The sequence below is a fragment of the Leptonychotes weddellii genome, chromosome 4, assembly GCF_054177405.1.
Source record: "Leptonychotes weddellii isolate Sample4059 chromosome 4, ASM5417740v2, whole genome shotgun sequence".
NCBI lineage: Eukaryota > Metazoa > Chordata > Mammalia > Carnivora > Phocidae > Leptonychotes > Leptonychotes weddellii.
Genome location: NC_138372.1, coordinates 136948270 through 136961619, shown reverse-complemented (window position 1 = coordinate 136961619; position 13350 = coordinate 136948270). Strand labels below are relative to the sequence as shown.

At 32.8% G+C, this 13350-nt stretch overlaps 1 protein-coding gene and 1 non-coding gene across 2 annotated transcripts in view; both read right to left on the bottom strand.

Annotated features, from left to right (window-relative positions):
• The window catches only part of VPS13B (vacuolar protein sorting 13 homolog B), a 743427-nt gene that overhangs the window by 607337 nt on the left and 122740 nt on the right, over positions 1 to 13350 (bottom strand). The window lies entirely within an intron of this gene.
• Positions 13123 to 13307, bottom strand: LOC115939869 (U2 spliceosomal RNA). Its single transcript, XR_014145021.1, has one exon. It is a non-coding gene; the product is annotated as a U2 spliceosomal RNA (small nuclear RNA).

The following is a 13350-nucleotide window of genomic DNA, read 5'->3' as shown; positions in this document are numbered from 1 at the left end:
AACATAGACTTGAATAAAAACTTAAACTTATGCAAATTCCAGAAGATTAATTTATTCTACATTTAATAATACCCAAGGGTAGGGGGCAATTCTCTCCTTCAGATTCAATTTAACATCAAAGGAAATAATTCACTTTGTACAAAAGCCAGAATTCAATAATAAACAAATAAATTATATCATACACGAAGGACCTGTTTTTGTGGTTTTATTTTCCAGCTGTAGCTGACCACAAATAAAAGTACATTTTATTAAGCTTCTGCTAAGTACTCCAGTAGCATTTGAACTAAAATGAACTATTCAAAAATAATTTGGCAAAAGATGGTACGTTACACAATGTATCTGTTAGTGTAATAGTATCAATGAAGAGAGGTTTCATTCCCTTTTGTTTTGGTCAACTCTGAAATATTTCTAGTAGGTTAGCAAATATAAAAAAATAATAAATTCCCATATATCCATATCATCAGACCCAATTTGTCTAACCATAACATCATACCACATTTGCTTCAGAAATTTCTTAACAGATCAATAGCTTTTACAACTTTATTTATGCTATTTGGGAGGCTCATTAAAATGTAGTGAATATGCACAATAAAATTTTCCTTGTGGTTTATGCTACTATAGATTTATTTTATTTCTTTAAAAAAAGTTCAAGTTCATATGAAAAATATCTAACAAATTCTGGAATTACTTAAAAAAATCACTAAACCAACTTTTTAACACTTAAATTGGTGAAAATAAAATTATTTAACAAATGCTTATTTCACATATCAGAGAAGTCCTAGTCTGAACATATGTTCACTTTACAGAATAGGTTTAAAAACTATCAATTCAAACATTACCCTCTAGGGAAAAATAAATCCTAATGTAACTAGTGGAATAAACAACTCATTAAAACTCAACTTGGACAAACTCCAGGATAAATTTAGGGAAATAGAAACAAGTAGGTCTTGATTGTGTAGTAGCAAAGATTGAAAATGAATATGCCCTAATTAATGAATACTTTAAAAGATTCTGCTTATACCATCTGCTGACAAATTATAATACAGAGCTGATGAAATTTCTGGACCAATCTGACATTTCTTTAAAGAAAATTCTACCTTCAAAATTAAATAAAGAATGTGGAAATAGATTTTACTATTCGATGTAAAGGAATTAACTTAAACAATCCATTCATGTTCATAGGTAAAATTCTTGCCATACGTACACTTGAGGAACAGCCATCCTCTTAAAATCAACACACCTCATAGCAACTGAAAGAATATCCTCAGCAACAGCTGGATCTAAAGATTTATATAGAGTCCCCAAATGCAAAGTTTGAACCTACAAATTGGTTCCAAAAATGTATTTTTGTTATTACTCATATCCTGTACAGTAAAATAAGATTAGATCACTTTTTCCAAAACAAAATGAGTACAAAACTTCACTAACTCAACTTAGAAATAAAGCAGTTTAAAAAGCTCAGAAATTTGTATTTACTTCTGTATTCAATGACTATTTACCTTACACAATACATCAATACTCGATGAAAAGAAAAAAAATTTGTTTTAAATTAAATAGTAGGTAAAATGAAAGGCTAAAGCTCCTCTTTCCTTCTTCTGATTCCACTTCACCCCCGATACATAACTACTTGTTATAAGTCTAGCATACACAACTACAAACCTCTTTTGATTTTATGCATTCATATACACTTAAAATTTAAGGGATGTGTGTTTGTGTGTGTGTTGTGTGTACGGGTCTGTCTATAGTCTGCTTTTTATGACTAAACGACATTCTCAGAGATAAGCTCTTTCTACATTAGTACACACACTTCTACAGTGATCTTTTTAATTCACGCTTCATAATAGTTTGAATCCAGTTTCACATTCATCAGCAGTGTATCAGAATACCCCTTTCACAACATCCTCACCAGTATTATATTTTTTAATCACAATGACTGTAGCATTTGCAAATAACTATAAAATGCAAATTATATCTTGTTATATTTAGATACAAAAAGTTTACCATTTTTCAAATTTCCAAACTATTACTTCAATTTAAATAATAAATAAAAGAAAAAGTAAAACTTATCACTAAGATAAAAATATAATCAATTTCTGATTATTATAATATACAATGTCCAATATTGTACAATGAACTATGGATGGTAGCAAACAAAATACAAAAGGAGCAAAATGTCCCTTCATTTTCTCCTCATCTCCTAGACAAGTTATTCAATATAAACAATTCACCTACTTAAGTCAAATGCCTACTCAGGAAAAAAGAGAAGGGAAGTGTGTTTATAGAATATATTTTATGTTTGTAATAACATTCAAACACAACCTTGAGAATTCTGATTAGAAAAATCACTAAAATTTTAGTTCAAGTTCAGTAATTAAAGTCACTGTTTTTTTCCTTTGGCCAAGAGCACATTTTACACATATTATGTAAGTAAACAGGAGACAGACTTGGTTGTCAAAAATACTTATAATCTAAAACCTCATCAATCAGACAACCAAAAAAAACAATGAATCACTGAAGAAATTACCAGCTGCATGTCAGTAAGTATTTATTTTCTATCTACAATAGATTCAAGGTTTTAAAGATAAATGTCCTCTATAGAAAAAGATGGTCCTTATGGAGTTTAAGTAAAAAGAAAGGAAAGCTGTCAAATAATCAAAACCAGTGTAAAAATCACTTCTATGAAAAGTGCAGTGAAAAACAGAAACAATATCCCATGAAGGAATATATTAGGGGGATGTAACCTCATCAGAGGAAAGTGTCAATTTCCAATACCTTTGGGGTAAGTAAAAGCTGTTTAGGCTATTGACTAGTGAAACAATATGGCGAAAAAACTGGCTGAAAAAAGAAACTGAAAAAGGCAAAACGTGGAAGGGGCTAAGGAGGAAGCTATTCAGATGAACATAGATAGCCAAGAATGGGCTAGATCACGGAGGACATTACAGAATGTTTCAAAGATTTTAATCTTTACTGTAAAAGCTATGAGAAGCAAAGTATTTTAGGCTGGAGAAGGAAGTAATTACAATTATCTTCCAAAAACAACTCAATCAAACAAACCTGGCTACAGATGTATAAGAGTTAGCTGGTGATTAAGACCCATGACAAGATGCTCAACATCACTCATCATCAGGGAAATACAAATCAAAACTACAATGAGATATCACCTCACACCTGTCAGAATGGGTAAAGTTAACACAGGAAACAACAAATGTTGACAAAGATGTGGAGATAGGGGAGCCCTCTTACACTGTTGTTGGGAATACAAACTGGTGCAGGCACTCTGGAAAACAGTATGAAAGCTCCTCAAAAAGTTAAAAAGAGAACTACCCTACAACCTAGCAATTGCACTACTAGGTATTTACCCAAAGGATACAAAAATACTGATTCAAAGGGGCACATGCACCCCGGTGTTTATAGCAGCACTATCCACAGTAACCAAAATATGGAAAGAGCTCAAGTGTCCATTGACAGATGAATGGATAAAGAAGATATGGTGTATATATACAATGGAATATTACTCAACCCCATCAAAAAGAATGAAATCTTGCCATTCGCAACGAGGTAGATGGAACTAGAGAGTATAATGGTAAGGGAAATAAGTCAGAGAAAGACAAATATATGATTTCACTCATATGTGGAATTTAAGAAACAAAACAGATGAACATAGAGGAAAGAAAAAAATAAGAGAGAGGGAGGCAAACCATAAAAGAGACTCAACCATAGAGAACTGACGGATGCTGGAGGGGAAGTGGGCAGGGGAATGGGCTAAGTGGGGGATGGGTGATAAGGAGGGTGCCTGTGATGAGCACTGGGTGTTATACGTAAGTGTGTGAATCACTAAATTCTACTCCTGAAACCAATATTATCCTATATATTAACTAGAATTTTTTTAAAAACTTGAAACCTTAAGAAATAAAACACCTCTCTAAATACTTAGATAATCAAGAAAGAAAAAGCGAAGACTGCATCTTATTCATAATGGGACTCCAGGGTCTACAACACAAGTTTTCACATGATAGGTGCCAAAATATTATTTTTAAAACAAATAAATGAGTCATTAATCAGATGAAACTTGAAAAAAGCTAAGTATTAACAGATTTATCTAGGAAACTGGCAATATTTTTTTAAAGTTATAAATCATAATAAAGAATACAAAGTTATTATTGAGAACTTGCTAATAGTTACCAACATGCTATTATTGGTGGCTGCATCACTGACTGACTAAAAGATGTCTAGAACCAGGGACTTATCTCTCTAGATCCACCATATCACCTTCCCTAATCCTTCATTTCCACGTCCATAAAATAAAAAACAGATGACTTGTTTATTGTGAGGTTCAAATAAATCCCTGTATATAGTGGAATTAGTGAAGTACAAATGCTATACAAGAGCATTATGATGCTGTTCTTAGAGATTACCTTCTGCCATTAAGTATGCACTATACGATCTTTTGCATATGATTATTTGTTCCTAAATTTCAAATTAATATATAAAAAGAGATTAAACCAAACACAGTTAAGAAATTTAGAGGCAATGATAAAAAACCTTAAGCTAAATTGAGTGATTTCTAACCAAAACATTTCCCTTTTAATATACTAATAACTTAGAATTCTTTTGAATATACTCTTAAGTTTCAGTTCCCAAAAATAATGAAACACAGACGTATTTCAAAGATACTGTCACTAGAATAAAATGTTGTCACAAGACAATATTCTCCTGCTGTTGTACATAGACAAAACCAAATACGGGGGAACAGCTAGCATAATTCTTCTCATAGAAAAAGATGTAAGTCTTGTAATAATATTCTCCAATATCAAAAAAATCAAATTTAAAGTCAATAATCTAAGAATGAATTATAAATGTTCATTTGGGTACCACTAAACGAACTATTTTACTAAGTTTAAAACTTTTAACAAGAGACGAATCACGTTTGCCTATACAACTTCACACCCAACTGATCATAAAATTGCATGTGGAAAATATCAAGTTTTCCAACAGGAAAATCAAAGAAAACCTTCTGTTCTCATTGGACCAACACTCTCTGGTTGTTAACATGTGTTGCGTGCTCTTCATGCACTTACTTAGAAAAATCAAAGAGAAAACTCTGATATAAAGACAGATGTTATTTACCTACAGTAGTGTTTTTCATGTCTTTTTAATCCTCCCCCCCACACACACACATACTCAAGAACTATAAAATAAGGTATTTTTCAACTGGTCATTTACTTAAACACATTATATAAAATCAGAACCACAACATGACAAAATATAAAAATTGAGAGGAGTTAACATAAAAATTATTCTTTCAAGGGAATATTAAACAATAATGCATTAATATTCTAAATAAGTAAATGTACTTTATTAGCAAAATATAAAATCATTAGTAATACAATGACAGGATTTATAATTTCATAATTGAAAACTGTAGCTAAAATATTGCCAAGTGTTGAAATTAACCAAACTAAATCCCAAAACAGCACAAGCAGAGACTTAGAAGTTAGTGCTAAGAAAGAGACAAATAGAACATCTGATGAAAACATGCTCAGAACCAATCATGTTATTTTATTAAATTTAAGATTCTGGACTATTCTTCATATAAAGATTACTTAAGAGGTATTTTTTTATTTTAAAATGTGTTATTAAAAATCATTCAATCAAGACAAATTTACAGAAAAATCAATGACATATGTGGAAAACATTCATAATTAATAAAATCTAGATTCACTTCTATTCGCTATTTTTCAACTCCCAAAAGAGCCATAAATAACAGTGAAACTACTCTTTCTGATATGAACAAACTGGTAGTTCAGACTGCAAATGCAATTTAGGTCAAATTTTCACCTTGATACAAATACAAGGCCGTAAATTAATCAAATTAAAATACACAGACAATAGTAAAATAAGTTTTTAAAAAGTTTTAACCTTGTTAAAGAGTTAGACCATTATGCTTGTTGTCACTTAAAATAGAGTCCTATGATATCTCACATGTTAAAATTACATCTCTTTTTCTATTTTTTTTTAAAGATTTTATTTATTGGAGAGAGAGAGCATGAGCAGGAGGAGGGGCAGGGGAAAGGGCAAAGGGAGAAGCAGACGCCCTGCTGAGCAGGGAGCCCCACACTGGGGCTTGATCCCAGGACTCTGGGACCATGACCTGAGCTAAAGGCAGATACTTAACTGACTGAGCCACCCAGGCGCCCCTCTCTTTTTCATTTTTATTATTCTCTTTAAACTATGCTTTTAAAAAACCTACCTAAGCAAAAGACACTCAATGAAATGAAAATATGTGAATGTGTATGTACATGTAAAAACTTACTATTTAGTAAGTCTGAACTACCAGTTTGTTTATATCAGAAAGAGTAGTTTCATTGTATAAATCCATATATATTATATTTATGGCTCTTTTGGGGAGTTGAGAAATAGAGAATAAAAGTGAATCTAGACTTTATTAATTACAAATGCTTTCATTTATGAATGTATGAAATCTATGTACAAAATCTTTTATTATGCAACTGAAAATGCTATGAGCCTCAGTCTCTGGCAGCAGTGTGCTAGAGAAATACCAGAAGCCCTAGTGAAAGAATCAGTTGTCTGATGGGTTTGGGTGAAGAATGGAACAACAAAGCAAGGAACAGTGGGTTTGCCAGCTAACAAGCTAATCCATCATTCCCTGAATCAAGATAGGCATTACCCTTTTTCACGAGCTGAGTGCCCTCCCCAAAAATTTGACCCAATGTAGGGAGAGAGAAAGGGGCTGACCGCAAATAGACAAGAAAGAAATTTGGTGGCTACCTGACTGTATATATCTGTACACATAAAATTGTTGAACTTTGTTATATTTAAATTATACTCTATTTTTAAAATGAGAACTAAGTTAATGAAAACAGGGGTATAATACATATAATAATCCATTATAGAGAACTTTATAAACCACATTCTACACAACTCTGAAGTACTATGAAAGCTTGCTATAATTATATAGTATTTTCAGGTGTAGCCAAACCTCTAAATAGCTTTCCAATTTTTTTCTTAACTCACAGGGATTCTATAAAAATAAGACTATTTTGAGAAATAAGTATGAAAAGTTAAGTATTCACCTTCAAATATTATTCCTCCCCAAAAAAGAACATGATGAGACTAAACAACTAATATCTAGGGGCGCCTCGGTAGCTCAGTGGATTAAGCATCTGCCTTCAGCTCAGGTCATGATCCCAGAGCCTTGGGATCGAGCCCCAGGTCGGGCTCCCTGCTCAGCGGGAAGCCTGCTTCCCCCTCTCCATCTGCCCGTCCCTCCTGCTCATGTTCCCACACCTCTCTCTCTCAAAGAAATAAATAAAATCTTAAAACAAAACAAAACAAAACCGGTTTGAAGAAGGGGCTAGTGACACAAAAGGACATTCTCAGAACATCCCAAGTCACAGTTACTGCAGCAACTATAACATGGTTTGAAAACCCCTTAATCAACTCTGGAATTTAAACATCTCTGAGAGTATGGAGAGTTATTTGCAAGCCTGAATATATTTCACTCAGTTAAGGAAAGCCACATACAGATGTAGAATAAAAAACAAGTTAGCCACTGATACATGCTATGTCAAAGATGAACCTCAAAAACTTTATCTAAGTGAAAGAAGCCAGACACAGGATACCACATATTGCATGATTCCATTCATATGCCATAAAAGATAATTTATGAAGAAAGTGGTTACCTGGGGCCAGAGATGGGGATTAACCATAAACGGGCATGAGGGATCTTACTGGGACAGTAAAAATGTTCTAAAACTGAATTTATGGTAAAAGTTGCATAACTCAGTTAATGTGCTAGAAATCACTGAATTACATACCTGAAATGGGTGAATTTTATGCTATATAAAGTACATCTCAATTAAGCTGTTTATTAAAAAAAATACAAGTTAGCAAAGCTATTCGTATGGAAAGATGCTTTAGGATGCAAACTTAATGCCAACTTGCCATATACTCCCTCATCAATGGTAGAAGGAACTACTAATTTTGGGTCTTGACTCAGATCTAAAAGTGAATTCCAACTTCACTATTTACTGTATGCATAAGCATTAATAAGACAAAGAGATGTACAGAATGAATAAAATAGTATCTCATATTGTTGTTATGAAGATTAAATGAGATACTGCATATAAGACTCTTAGCACTATTCCTGGCACATATATGCTATTATTATTAATATTAATTTGGTATTAAAACTTCCCCATCAATTTCTCACATACTACTTGCTTACATAGGTTGAAAAATAATTCTGTTCATGAGTTTTTAATAAACTATATGCAAATTAGATATAATCATTTCTCAATGAATATAAAAAGTAATTATCAGAAGGAGATTTGATTACAAAGTAATGATACATTTTGAGTGCTACCCCCCAAAATTAATCTCAGTAATTTATAATCAAAGAGAACCTATCTTTTCATGACTATACATATTAAAAACTTTACAATAAAAAACTTTTAATTACAAAGAGTTTACATATTTCTGAGTTTTATTCACACTATACATTATAATGTATAAAAATGGATATTAAGAGTATAATGCAAGGATACAAACTTAAAATATGTGTATTTACAAATAGATTTCAAAGGCTCTAATATATGTTGACATCTATAAATATTGGAGATTGTAATACATGTGAAGATAACAACTGAAAAAAAAATCAAATTTTTGGAAAAGCGATTTTCCAGAATTACCAAGTACACTCTACAAAACCATTAAATAACTGCAGAATGTTTGCAAAAAGCTGGAAAACAAACAATGATATATTTAACTGACATATTCAATGAATTTTCATTTATCTGTAGGAACTTGTATTTTACCTCCTATTACTGGTTGCTCCACCACTAAACGGTTTTCAGTTCAAATAGGAATCACTAACAAGATTAAATAGAAAAGCATAGACTAGTTCAAAAATATTATGCAATCAAAAGCTATGTATATACCTGTATGTTAAATACACTAGAATTAAGATCAAAAACAAACAAACAAAAAACTATGTAAAAATCTCCTTCCAAGGCTGAAGACAGCAAAAAGGATAATTTTATATAATTAGATTGTAAAAGACAATCTATACTGCCTCTTAAACCAATTTTTCCCATTTTAAAATTCCTTTAACTGACCCCATAAGGGCAGGTATCTTGCCAATTTTTTTCTAATCTAGCCAGGGCCATGAAGAATATCTGGCACATAGTGGGCAATCATCACATTATCTGTGAAACAGACTGGAATGAATGAACAAAGAACAGTATCAAGTGTGCAAAAAGGCAGACAAACAGTGGAAAAACTCACTAGAGTTTAAAAAACAAAAAACTGAAACTGACTGGGGAACACTGTTCACAAAATTGAAGAAAATATGTACCCTGTCTGTTATGGTCATCCTTCCCTGTTTTAATCATCCAGATAAGGATACAAAAGAAGCATTAATCATGAAAAAGTTAGTAGAGGACAAAAACAGAATGCATGAGCAAAACAAAGAAAATTCTAAGAAATATGCAAGGAAATGCTTAATTAATAATGGAAAGACGGTTAGGTTAACAAGACCATGCAAGCGTACCCCAAGTCATACAACACAAAATCCCGTAAGATAGAAGACCAAGTTGTATCATGAACAGAGCCATCGGGCATGTGGTCCACATTGTTGTATGCCTGACCTGAGATTACAGCTCAAATAAAACTATTACACCTCAGTAGATAGAACTAGTAAGACCTAGTCACTTGCTTTCAGAAGTTTGATGGAAACTGAGCTAATTTGCTACAAAGGGAGTTAATGTAATACAGAAGGGGAGGGGGGCTATTTCAACAAGCTATCCAAATCAAAAGAGAAAGTTGGTATGAGAACAGTTTGTACTATATACTTCCCAAATCAAATTTACCATATGATATTAATGGAGAAATTTATCAGGATAGTATATTTTCATTGTGATCATGCTTACCCATTTCTAAATGTGCAGAAATTCAAGTTTGGATGTGAAATGGAAACAAGAATTGAGCCAAAGACAAATAAAGATTGCTGTATTTCTCATTCTCAACTGCCCTAAGCTTCTTTAAAAGATCTATATGTTCTTAAGAACTACAGAGCCATTGTGTAGAAACACGATTTCAGAAGTCATTCACATATTTTGATGAGTTTGAATCTTACTTTGATGATGAATCAAACCCTGATTCATCTGCATTTAAAGCAGAAACCTGCACCAGCAATGTATGTCCCGAATTTCAAGAGGATCTGACAGAGCTAAAAAGCAAACAATGCTGGATTTATATAAATCTCAGTCTACCCTGAAACGTCTAACTATGTGACCATACACAGAACAGTGTTTTATCTGCTTGGATTTGTTAAAATACATTCTCTTTTACCAGATTGTTAAAATTAATGTTAACATCTATCATTAGAGAAATAATCTCATAATCAGAGTATTCGCTTAGATTTCAAACAGAATAACAGTGAGCACAAGGCCTGTGATAGTATCTTTTTAATGAATAATGCTCACAAAAATTTTGGATTCCCTTAATATTACCTCTTTAAAATAATTAACAAGCACTGCTGCTAATAAAAAGGTGATAAAGCCAGTATGCATATGAATTTTAAAACATGACAAACGTTATGTACATATATATACACACACATACAACATATATATACACACATATACACATATATGTCAGCCCAGATGTATGGGAATCATGAGGTGTTTACAAACTCACTTTATTTTTTCTTATATTTATTTTTATTTATTTATTATGTTATGTTAGTCACCATACAATACATCATTAGTTTTTGATGTAGTGATCCACGACTCATTGTTTTCGTATAACACCCAGTGCTCCATGCAGTACGTGCCCTCCTTAATACCCATCACGAGGCTAACCCATCCCTCCACCTTCCTCCCCTCTAAAACCCTCAAATTGTTTATCAGAGTCCATAGTCTCTCATGGTTCATCTCTCCCTCCGATTTCATTTTAAAATAGGGACGAAGATCCCAATCTTCCTACTGGTTCTGAAACCCAGTCCTCCTAAAGCCTATCCTGAATAACCAGGTGAAAACTCATTTGCTTTAATCTTTAATCTTCATTTACTTTGATTTTCATTCTATTCAGTATTATTAAACTTGTCTATAACGTATAGACTGTCAAGCACTGTAACTTTTTAAGAAATTAACTGTTAACTATCTTTAAAACATGTTTTTTTAAGAGAAGACAATCAAGAAAAGATCTCCCTTTACTGTAGAAAGTTATAAAATCTTTCTGCAGAAAAACAATCTAAGTTAGCTATCCCTGTAAATGTTAAGAGCAAAATCTACTGTGAAGATAAACTTGCAAACAAGCCCAAGAAGTCTAATTTATCTTTCTCCTCTTCCCCAAAGTACAGCTATTCCAAAGACGCAATTGATCACTTTTTACATGCTCAAGTTATATCAATTTTTAAGAAAAACTGTGTCAAATGTAAATAATAACTTTTTAAAACAAAAAGCAAAAGATTTAATAAAAGACGTAAACTAAGCTTCTGGCTTGGGAGTTATATTAAGACAGAATCTTAACATTAAAAAACATTTTCCCATAGAGTTGGAGAAAAACTTGCAAATCACATATACAATAAAAATTTAGTATGCAGAATTCATAAGGAACACATACAACTCAACAACAAAAATAATCCAATTTAAATATGAGAAAAGAACTTGAATATATATTCCCCCAAAGAAGATATACAAATGATCAATAAGCAATTGAAAAGATGCTTAACATCACTAACTGTTAGAGAAATACGAATCAAAACTACCATGAAATACCATTTCATATTCTTTAGGATGACTATTATCAAAAAACCTAAAATAACAAGTGTTGGTAAAGATATAGAGAAATTGGAACCCTTGTGCATTGTTAGTGAGAATGTAAAATGGTATAGCCACTGTGGGAAACATAGTGGCAGTTTCTCATAAAATTAAACACAGAATTATCATATGACCCAGCAATTCCGCCTCTAGGTATATACCCAAAAGAACTGAAAACAGGTACTCAAACAAATATTTGTACACCCATGTTCAAAGCACCATTTTCAATTGCTAAAAGGTGGAAACAACCCAAATGTCCACTGATGGTTGAACGAATAAACAAAGCATATACATACAATGGAATTTTTCAATCTTAAAATGGAATGAATTAGGAAGGAAAGAAAGGAAGAGAGAGAGGGAGGGAAGGAGGGGAGGGAAGGAAAGAGTAAGTGAGGGAGGGAAGAAAAAATTCTCACATATGCTACAGCATGGATGAATCTTGAAAACTTTATGCTAAGTGAATGAAATAAGCCAGACACAAAAGGACAAATATTGAATGATTTAACTTACATGAGGTACCCAGAATAGTCAAATCCATACAAAGTAGAACAGGAGTTACCAAGAGCTCAAAGTAAGGAGTAATGGGAAGTTATTGTTTTAATGGGTACAGAATATAAAATTTATGGAGATGAACAGGGGTGATAGCACAATCTGAAGATACTTAATGCCATTGAATTATACACTTAAAATGGTTAAAATGGTAAATTTTATGTTTTGCATCTTTTTTTTTTTTTAAAGATTTTATTTATTTATTTGACACAGACACAGCGAGATAGGGAACACAAGCGGGGGGAGTGGGAGAGGGAGAAGCAGGCTTCCCACCGAGCAGGGAGCCCGATGTGGGGCTCGATCCCAGGACCCTGAGATCATGACCTGAGCCGAAGGCAGACGCTTAACGACTGAGCCACCCAGGTGCCCCTATGTTTTGCATCTTTTACCATGAAAAAATTAAATAGTAGTAATAATTTTTAAGCAGTGTGATACAGTTGAAGGAGCCCTGAACCAAGAAAATGAGGATTAAAAAAAAAAAGAAAATGATGATCAAACTGAGGCATTGATATTAACTGTGTGCTCTTCGGTTAAGTAATTTGAACTCTGTGGGACTCAGTTTTCTCATCTTTGAAATGAAAAGATTGTAAGAGATGATGAAAGGGTTTCTTTTCAGTTCAAAACATTCCATGAAAGCACAGTCCAGATGCAAGAACCAAAGCTGACAATCAGGCTGCTGCCACTCAAGCAGAGGTAAGAGAATCAGCATCCCAGTTAAGTCTTACCAGTTTTAAGACACTCTGTTAAAGTACTGGCAATATCAGGTCCATGCGCTGAGTGCACGGAGCAAGCTCCTAGTCCATCTCTCGGCTCCAAAAACCCATTTAATATATTGTCCTCAGATAGAGGACATATCAGATATTAAACTGATAAGAATAGATACTGCACTTGATCTTAGCCAAAAGACCGAGACCTCTGAAACAAATAATACATTATATGTTAAAAAAAAAAAAAAAAA